This window comes from Mobula hypostoma, chromosome X1 (assembly GCF_963921235.1).
Source record: "Mobula hypostoma chromosome X1, sMobHyp1.1, whole genome shotgun sequence".
Taxonomy (NCBI): Eukaryota; Metazoa; Chordata; class Chondrichthyes; order Myliobatiformes; family Myliobatidae; genus Mobula; species Mobula hypostoma.
In genome coordinates, this window is record NC_086128.1 from 57624240 (window position 1) to 57634107 (window position 9868).

The 9868-nt window shown below is 40.7% G+C and overlaps 1 protein-coding gene across 7 annotated transcripts in view; it reads right to left on the minus strand.

Moving 5' to 3' along the window:
* The window catches only part of LOC134340419 (phosphatidylinositol 5-phosphate 4-kinase type-2 beta), a 258524-nt gene that overhangs the window by 167599 nt on the left and 81057 nt on the right, over positions 1–9868 (minus strand). The gene's annotated exons all lie outside the window — the stretch shown is intronic.

Genomic DNA, 9868 nt, shown 5'->3' on the forward strand with positions numbered 1-9868 from the left:
AGGAAACGGAAGCGCAGCATTAAAGCCAGGACCAACAGGCTCCGGGACAGCTTCTTCCACCGGGCCTTCAGACTGATTAATTCATGATGACACAACTGTATTTCTATATTATATTGACTATCCTGTTGTACATAATATTTATCATAAATTATTATAAATTGCACATTTAGATGGTGACATAACGTAAAGATTTTTACTCCTCATGTATATGAAGGATGTAAATAATAAAGTCAATTCAATTAAATGGTTGAAATTAAACTTGAACCATTCATCTATTCATTCAGGTTAGAGGCAATTTAAATTGGCCAATTAACTTGCCAACCCCCATGTAACTGAGATAGAACATAAAACATCACAACACAGTACAGGCCCTTTGGCCCACAATGCTGTGCCGAATATTTAACCTACTCTAAGGTCAATCTAACCCTTTCTTCCTACATAGCCTTCCAGTTTTCTATCATACGTGTGTCTATCTAAGACCACTCTGTGTAAAAAAAAACAAATTACCTTTAACATCCCCCCATACTTTCCTCCAATAACCTTAAAATAATACCCTTTTTTAGCCATTTCCACCTTGGGAGAAAGTTTCTAACCATCCACTCAATCTATGCCTATTATCTTGTACATCTCTATCATCCCTTCCTTTCCAGTCCTGAAGGAGGGTTGGCTGTTTACTCTTTTCCATAGATGCCGCTTGATCTGCTCAAGTTCTCCAGCATTTTGTGCGTGTTGCATAATAAACTGCAGTTAACAGTGCAAATCTTCTCTATTGCCCAAGATAGGTAAGCAAACTTCTCCATTTCTGCTTCATTAGGATGGTGGTGAACATTGGTAGCTCAGTTTGAGGCGCTTGAGTTGTAGTGTTCACCGAGCTTAGCAATTAGCTTGCAGACGTTTCATCACCAGTTGAGGTAACATCCTCAGTGTACAGTTGTTGGTGTTTCTCTCTGGGAGTGCTTGTGTTTATACAGGATCCCTTTCACTTCCCTCTGTGCTGATTGGCTATTCCTTCAGTTAATCTTTGAATTCTACTGGCTCAAATTTCTTTGGCTCTTAGGGGTTCTTAGAAAACATCAATAAACCACTAACAATTGCACACTGACGATGTCACCTCAACTGGTGATGAAATATCTGCAGACCTAATTGCCAAGCTCAGTGAATTCTGCTTCATGCTTCTTTTTGGAAGGCTGACATCTATTTCTGATATCCACATAATCTCTGCAAAATGGGTAGTCACAATGTTAACAAACTTACCTTACCTTCTGCTGACTATCCCAACCCATACTACAACTCTATTACCATCACTCTCAATTCACCCAAGTTTCCTGCACTAGAAAGCATGTTTCAAGGTTATGGCAAACTTCTCAAAACTGAAAGTTACGACTGCACCATAGATTGTACATTACTCTGAGAAATGTAATAAAACATGCATCAATTTAAACATATATGACAATAAATACCTGTCTGTATGTGTCTTGATGATGCTCATCATTTCTGGAATCGTAATACTGTTCAACAAAAGCAAAATATTCGGCCCGCTTCCTTTGTAGTGTACTTTCTCTTCTCTCCACATTTGCAGGCAGAGTAACATAAAAAACAACACAACAAACACGTTACACGATCATGCATGTTGCACAACCTTAATATTTTCACAACGCAAATTAAATTGTGCACATTTGGAAGTGATGAAATATAGAATAAATTCACTGTTTTCCAAGAAAAAGATTACAAAATATCTGTCAAGAAAGAAACAGATTAGGATTTGCTTCCAACTATGTAAAAAGTTTATAGCCAGACAGTTGAAATACTAACACTAGAAACAAATACTAATCTGTTTTCTTTCTTGACAGATATTTTGTAATCTTTTTCTTGGAAAACAGTGAATTTATTCTATATTTCATCACTTCCAAATGTGCACAATTTAATTTGCGTTGTGAAAATATTTAAGGTTGTGCAACATGCATGGATCACAATTAATTTGCTGTGTTGTTTTTTAGCTTGCCTGCAAATGTGGAGAGAAGAGAAAGTACACTACAAAGGAAGCGGGCCGAATATTTTGCTTTTGTTGAACAGTATTACGATTCCAGAAATGATGAGCATCATAAGAACGCATGCAGACAGGTATTTATTGTCATATATGTTTAAATTGATGCATGTTTTATTACATTTCTCAGAGTAATGTACAATCTATGGTGCAGTCGTAACTTTCAGTTTTGAGAAGTTTGCCATAACCTTGAAACATGCTTTCTAGTGCAGGAAACTTGGGTGAATTGAGAGTGATGGTAATAGAGTTGTAGTATGGGTTGGGATAGTCAGCAGAAGGTAAGTTTGTTAACATTGTGACTACCCATTTTGCAGAGATTATGTGGATATCAGAAATAGATGTCAGCCTTCCAAAAAGAAGCATGAAGCAGAATTCACTGAGCTTGGCAATTAGCTTGCAGATATTTCATCACCAGTTGAGGTGACATCGTCAGTGTGCAATTGTTAGTGGTTTATTGATGTTTTCTAAGAACCCCTAAGAGCCAAAGAAATTTGAGCCAGTAGAATTCAAAGATTAACTGAAGGAATAGCCAATCAGCACAGAGGGAAGTGAAAGGGATCCTGTATAAACACAAGCACTCCCAGAGAGAAACACCAACAACTGTACACTGAGGATGTTACCTCAACTGGTGATGAAACGTCTGCAAGCTAATTGCTAAGCTCGGTGAACACTACAACTCAAGCGCCTCAAACTGAGCTACCAATGTTCACCACCATCCTAATGAAGCAGAAATGGAGAAGTTTGCTTACCTATCTTGGGCAATGCAGGAAGAATTTGCACTGTTAACTGCAGTTTATTATGCAACACGCACAAAACACTGGAAGAACTCAGCAGATCAAGCGGCATCTATGGAAAAGAGTAAACAGCCAACCCTCCTTCAGGACTGGAAAGGAAGGGGAGAAGTCAGAGTAAGAAGGTGGGGGGGAGGGGGAGGACCTTTCCAGTCCTGAAGAAGGTTCTCGGCATTAAATGTTGACTGCTTACTCGTCTGGCCTGCTGAGTTCCTCCAACATTTCATGTGTGTCACTTTGGATTTCCAGCATCTGCAGAGTTTCTTGTGTTTGTGAGTTTATTATGCAGTTTAGGTACAGAAAATGGAATCTATTTTAAATAACTTTGTTTCCTAAAATAAATATATATATTTTCTTTAAACAATCAGATTGCCATTGATATTCCCCGCATGACACCTGAGAGCTTAATAATGCAACCAAAAGTACAAGAGGTAAGATCTTTGGAATTAAAATAATTTCTTTTAATTTCTCCTTCAATCATTCCTGAAACTAAAACTCTAATCGATGGCCATATAGTTTGTTCTTGCAGTTTGTCATTTGATCAAACGTGATACTAAATTCTTGCAATGATTTAACGTGCAAGAATATACAACACTGATTGTTCTGCCTTAGTGCATCACCTGATTGCAACATCTGCATCATTTTTATATAAGTAATGAAATATGATTTGAGAGTCATCCATTAAATTCTTCCTTGCCTGCATATTAACGCTTGACTGAATGAGCATATTGATATTGTATGCAAGTCTCCCTCCTATTACTAACATCTCTATTGATCAGGCCATGGGTGAGAGGACAAGCAGAAGAATTGCATCAATTCTTCTACCATCATAAACCAGATTGGCTTTGAGAAATCCTGTCAGTGGTACTGGAAATCTATTGAGAAGAATTGTAACTTCGAATCAGCAGCTTCCACATTGTCAAAGACGTCATTCAGTTTCATTTCACAATCATAATTTTGGATTTCTGTAGTTAGCCATAACTTGATTGATAGTTCCACTTGTTAATATTCCCTCAAATCCAAGTTGCAGTAGCATACAATTATACCAAGTGTATTTTCTGTTTTGATTTTCTTTAGTGTTCTTTTCTGTGACATAATCACTGTAAGAGGCTCCTCAGCCTACGGTGTTTGTGCCTACCCCGATATCAGTTTAAATTAATCTCATCTGCCTGCATATGTCTATATCTCACTACGCCCTTGCTGACTGTTCACGTACTTGTCTAAAATGCCTTTTCAAGATTGCAATCATATCTGCCTTCATATTTCAGGTACCTACCACTCTCTGTACTATTTGACCAACCAAGACTTGCCTCAGAAATCTCCTTTGAAGTTTATCTCTCACCTTAAATCTCTGTCCTCTCGTATTTGATATTTATACTCTGGGCAAAAGCTCTACCTACCCTTTCTCTGCCTCTCATAATTGTACGTGTGTCAGGTGATTCCTTGACCTCCGAGGCACGAGAGAAAACAATCCAACTCACCATGTAGCTCTAAACCAGGTAACATCCTCATGAACCTTTGATGCCCTCTCTCCAGCAACTCTGCATCCTTCCTGTAATACAGTGACTTGAAATGCATAGAAACTTCATGTGTGGCAGGAATCAAAATCAGAATCAGGTTTATTATCACTGGCATGTGACGTGAAATTTGTTAACTTAACAGCAGCAGTTCAATACAATACATAATCTAGCAGAGAGAGAGAGACAGAAAAGAAATAATAAAATAAAACATAATAACTAAACAAGTAAGTCAATTACATCAGGGGTCCCCAACCTTTTTTGCACCACGGACCGGTTTATTATTGACAATACTCTTGCGGACCGGCCGACCGGGGTGGGCAGGGTTGCCAATGAACGGTCGCAGTCAAATACGTTGTGTTTAACCCGAGAAAGACTACAGTGAGCAGTGAAAGAGCCTTGTGCGGCACCAGTGCGCATGTGTGTACGTGCTGATTTTTTTTTCTACAAATCGTTTTTGGCGATTCCGTTCGGGGGGGCGGAGGTGTGCGTTGACCGGAATATAGGTGATAAGTGGCTAATACACTCAATTTCGTTTCTAAAAGGGTTTATCTAATGAATTTAATATTAAACACACAGCACATATTTTCCTTGCATGAATATAGTGATAAGTCAATTATCAGGGGAGGACAGAGGAGCTTGAAGTAAGTGTTGAATGAACTTCCAGTAGAAGTGGTTGAGGCAGGTTCGATATTATCATTTAAAGAAAAATTGGATAGGTATATGGCCAAGAAAGGAATGGAGGGTTATGGGCTGAGTGCAGGTCAGTGGGACTAGGTGAGAGTAGCGTTTGGCACGGACTAGAAGGGCTGAGATGGCCTGTTTCCGTGCTGTAATTGTTATACGGTTATATAAGTAAGTCAATAGTATCATAACATTTTAAGTAATGTTTGGATATTAAACACACAGCACATATTTTCCCCGTATGAACATATAAAATCATTGCAACACACCAATATCGCTGAATCAGTGGGAGTCCTGGGCTTGTTTCCCTGCAACAAGATGGTCCTATCGAGGGGTGATGGGAGACAGCGATACTCGAAAGGGGATCCTTATGTCCAGTCTATTCTGCAATTTAGTTTTCGTTGTATTCATTGCAGAGATATGTTGGAAATGAAAGCAATGTTTTCAGTGCTTTCGTGGCTACCTCAGGATACTTAGCCTTGACTTTGATCCAGAATGCCGGCAGAGATGTTATGTCAAACATGCTTTTCAGCCCACCGTCATTGATCTCCTACCGCGCTGACATGGATGACGCATGCGTAATGACCTCGCATGTGTTCAAGCTCAACAGTGGGTGTGACAGGGAATGTCATGGTCATACTTTATTGATCCCGGGGGAAATTGGTTTTCGTTACAGTTGCACCATAAATAATAAATAGTAATAAAACCATAAATAATTAAATAGTAATATGTATATTATGCCAGGAAATAAGTCCAGGAATGAGGAAAGGTGCAGCTGACTCCTATCACCAAATCATATTGTTTCCTTGCGGCCCGGTAGCGCATGCTTTGCGGCCTGGTGGTTGGGGACCGCGGGTGTAGAAGGCTACTGATGGTTGGCATGGAACTTATCCAACTTGATGCTTTCCAAAAGCTCCAGCACATCCTCTTTCTTAATGTCTATATGCTCAAACTTTTCAGTTCACTGAATGGAATAGATTATGTGCACTGGACAACCTTGCCAAGCTCCATTTCCGTAACAGTGAATACTGAAGCAAAGTATTCATTAAGTACCTCTACTATTTCCTCCGGTTCCATACACACTTTTCCACTGTCACACTTGATTGCTCCTATACTCTCACGTCTTATCCCCTTGCTCTTTACAAAATGAGACTTGTAGAATGCCTTGGGGTTTTCCATAATCCTGCTCGCCAAGGCCTTCTCATGGCCCCTGATCTGGCTGCAGGTGCCTAATTTCATTCTTAAGCTCCTTCCTGCTGGAAGCCTTATAATCTTCTAGATCTGGGCTCTATCATTACCTAGTACTGTGGGTTCACTTGAACCTAGTTCGTAAGCTTTTCCTTTCTTGACTAGCAAATTGGAAATAGTGGCAACAGCTTGACCTTTTACACCACAGTTCCTGTACCCTACCATCCTTTCCCTGTCTCATTGGAACGTACCTATGCAGAACGCAACGCAAATATCACCTGAACATTTGCCACATTTCTGCCGTACATTCCCCTGAGAACATCTGTTCCCAATTTCCATTGCTTCCAAGTTTCTGCCTGATAGGTTCATATTTCCCCTTACTCCAATTAAATGCTTTCCTAACTTGTCTGTTCCTATCATTCTCCAATGCTATGGTAAAGGAGATAGAATTGTGATCACTATCTCCAAAATGCTCTTCCACTGACAGACCTGACACCTGACCAGGTTCATTTCCTAATACCGTATCAAGTACAGCCTCTCCTCTTGTAGGCTTATCTACATAGTGTGTCAGGAAACCTTCCTGAGCACATAGTTAACAAATTCCACCCCATCTAAAGCTACTGACATTTCTCTGGGGAAATGCCAATCAATATTTGGGAAATTAAACTCTTCCACCAAGACAACCCTGTTATTATTACAGCTTTCCAGAATCCATCTCCCTATCTGCTCCTGACGGTAGGATTAATTGCAGATCACTGTTACTATTGGGTGGTCTATATTATAAACACCCAGTAGAGTTATTGACCCCTTCCTGTTTCAAACTTCCATCCACAGAAACTCCATAGACATTATCCCTCCATGACTTCCAATCCTTTTCTGCAGCCGTGAGTCAACAAAATTATCTCTGATTTTGAACCTATGAACAATGTGCCACACCCCCACCTCTTTTGCCTCCCTCCCTGTCCTTTCTGAAACATCCGAAGCCTGGCACTCTAAGTAACCATTCCTGCCCCTGAGTCATCCAAGTCTCTGTAATAGCCACAACATCACAGCTCCAAGTACTGATCCACGCTCTAAGCTCATCCATTATGTTCATGATGCCTCTTGCATTAAAATAGACACATCTCAAACCATCGGTCTGAGCGCATCCCTTCACAATCACCTGCCTATCCTCCCTCTCGCACTGTCTCCAAGCTTTCTCTATATGTGAGCCAACTGCCCCTTCCTCCATCTCTTCAGTTCAGTTCCCACCACCCCCCCCTCCGCCCCCCAGCAATTCTAGTCTAAACTCTCCCCAATAGCCTTAGCAAACCTCCCTACCAGGATATTGGTCCCCTTCGGATTCAAGTGCAAACCATCCTTTTTGTACCGGTCACTCCTGCCCCAAAAGTGGTCCCAATGAACCAGAAATCTGAATACCTGCCCCCTGCTCCAACCCCTCAGCCAGGCATTTATCTTCCACCTCCCTCTATTCCTATACTCACTGTCGCGTGGCACAGGCAGTAATCCCGAGATTACTACCTTTGAGGTTCTGCTTCTTAATTTCCTTCCTAACTCCCTGTAGTCTGTTTTCAGGGCCGCCTCCCTTTTCTTACCTATACCGTTGGTACTAATATGTACCACGACCTCTGGCTGCTCACCTTCCTTCTTCAGGGTATTGTGGACACGATCAGAAACACCCCGGACCCTGGTACCTGGGAGGCAAACAACCCATCCGCGATTCTTTCCTGCGTCCACAGAATCGTCTGTCTCACCCCCTAACTATAGAGTCCCCAATCACTGCTGCCTTCTTCCTTTCCCTACCCTCCAGCATACTTTATTAATAAATGTATTTATTATAATGCATTAAATTTAAAATAAAATTGAAATAGGATTTTTGAGCTTATTTACAAAACATTGTGCATCATGTCAAATCAAAAGAAAAATTCCAAAACCTGTCAACAATTTACTAAAAATTAAAAACCAAAATTGTGAGGCTGAAAAAATATTCATCCCCTTTTGTAATTATTATGCTAACCTTTATCAGGTGTAATACTTACCAACTTACCCAATCTGTTGATGTAGAAAACTGACAAGAGCATCTCAAAGGCACTGAACATACCTCAGAGCTCAGTACCATCCTTCAAGAAAAAGTGGGGGAAAAAAAAGTGAAACCACAACCACACTGCTGAGGTCAGGCCATCCCTCTAAACCTAGTTGCTGGAGAAGAATGGCACTTCTAAGAGAAGCTACTGTGACGCCAACAGCCACTCTGAGTGAGCTGCAGAAGTCAGTCGTTGTAACTGAAGATGAAGTTCGTGGCTCCACAACCTCCAAGGCCTTGCACAAAAAGGGTATTTATGGAAGAATGGCATGGAAGAAGCCCTGGCTTTAAAAAAAAACATCTTTGCCCATAAAGAATTTGCAAAGCATCACTTAGAAGATGCTGTAAAGATGTGGAAGGTGGTCTTATGGTCGGGTGGGACTAAAGTGGAACTTTGTGGCCTCAACACTAAGCAGTACACGCGCATCAGTCAGGTAACACCATCCCTACTGTCAAGTGTGGTGGAGGTCGCATCATGTTATGGGAATGCTTTTCAGCAGCAGGGAGCTGGAAATCTGGTCAGGATTGATGGGAAGATGAATGCTGCTAAATACAGAGAGATCCAGAATAAAAACCAAATAGCCTCTCTCAGAAACCTTATACTGGGGAGGAGGTTGATCTTTCAGCTGGACAACAACCCAAAGCACACTGCCAGAGCAACCATGGAGTGGCTTCAAATGCAGAAAATTGAAGTCTTTGAGTGGCTCAGTCAGAGTACTGACCTTAACACAATTGAACATTTCTGGCAAGACCTCAAGACTGCTGTGCACTGCCGCTCCTCAAATGGCAAAAGTTGAGTAATTTTGAAAGGAGGAATGGCCAAATATTGCTCCATCACGTTATGCAAAGCTAATAGATACTTATCCAAAAAGACTACTGGCTGTAAGCTGCAAGAGATGGTTACAACTAAGTACTAAGCAAAGGGAATTAAATACTTTTGAACGGCTGACATCCCAGTTTTTGAATTTTTAAGTTTTCCATGCTATCACAATTTTCCCTGTTTTTTGGGATCCACTGCAAAAAAAGGAGCATTCTGATTCACAAATCAACATTCTCATTTAAATTGATCAAAATCCCAGGTTGTAGTACTCATTTATTTGAGAAAAGTGCTGGGGGTTGAATACCTTTTCAAGGCACTTAAACTCCATTCAAAAATGACGTGAGAGTCAGGATTAGCCTCCTAGCTCCTTAGTTTTATTGCAGACTCAGTGGGGTGACATGTTGAATAAGGAACTAGGAAGCTATACCCTGACTTTCATATTATTTTTGAACCGAGTTTGGCTGACTGTCCAGTTAAAATTACAGCACTTCAGCGAGGGCAGTATAGTGAAAGAGCAATGTGTCTGCTGGGGAAACAACAGGATGCTTTGGATAGAAACTTCTTTCGCTCTTAACAAAGCTCTGGCCTACTGCTTTTATACTTACTACATCCTGGCTGCACATCAAGTGACCTAATACAGAAGTGAAACTGTGCATTAAAATAAAAGCTGAATGTGCTTGACATAACTCAATTGCCTGAAAGGCAGAGTATGCCTAGTTTGGAGAGCTGGGACACTTAATT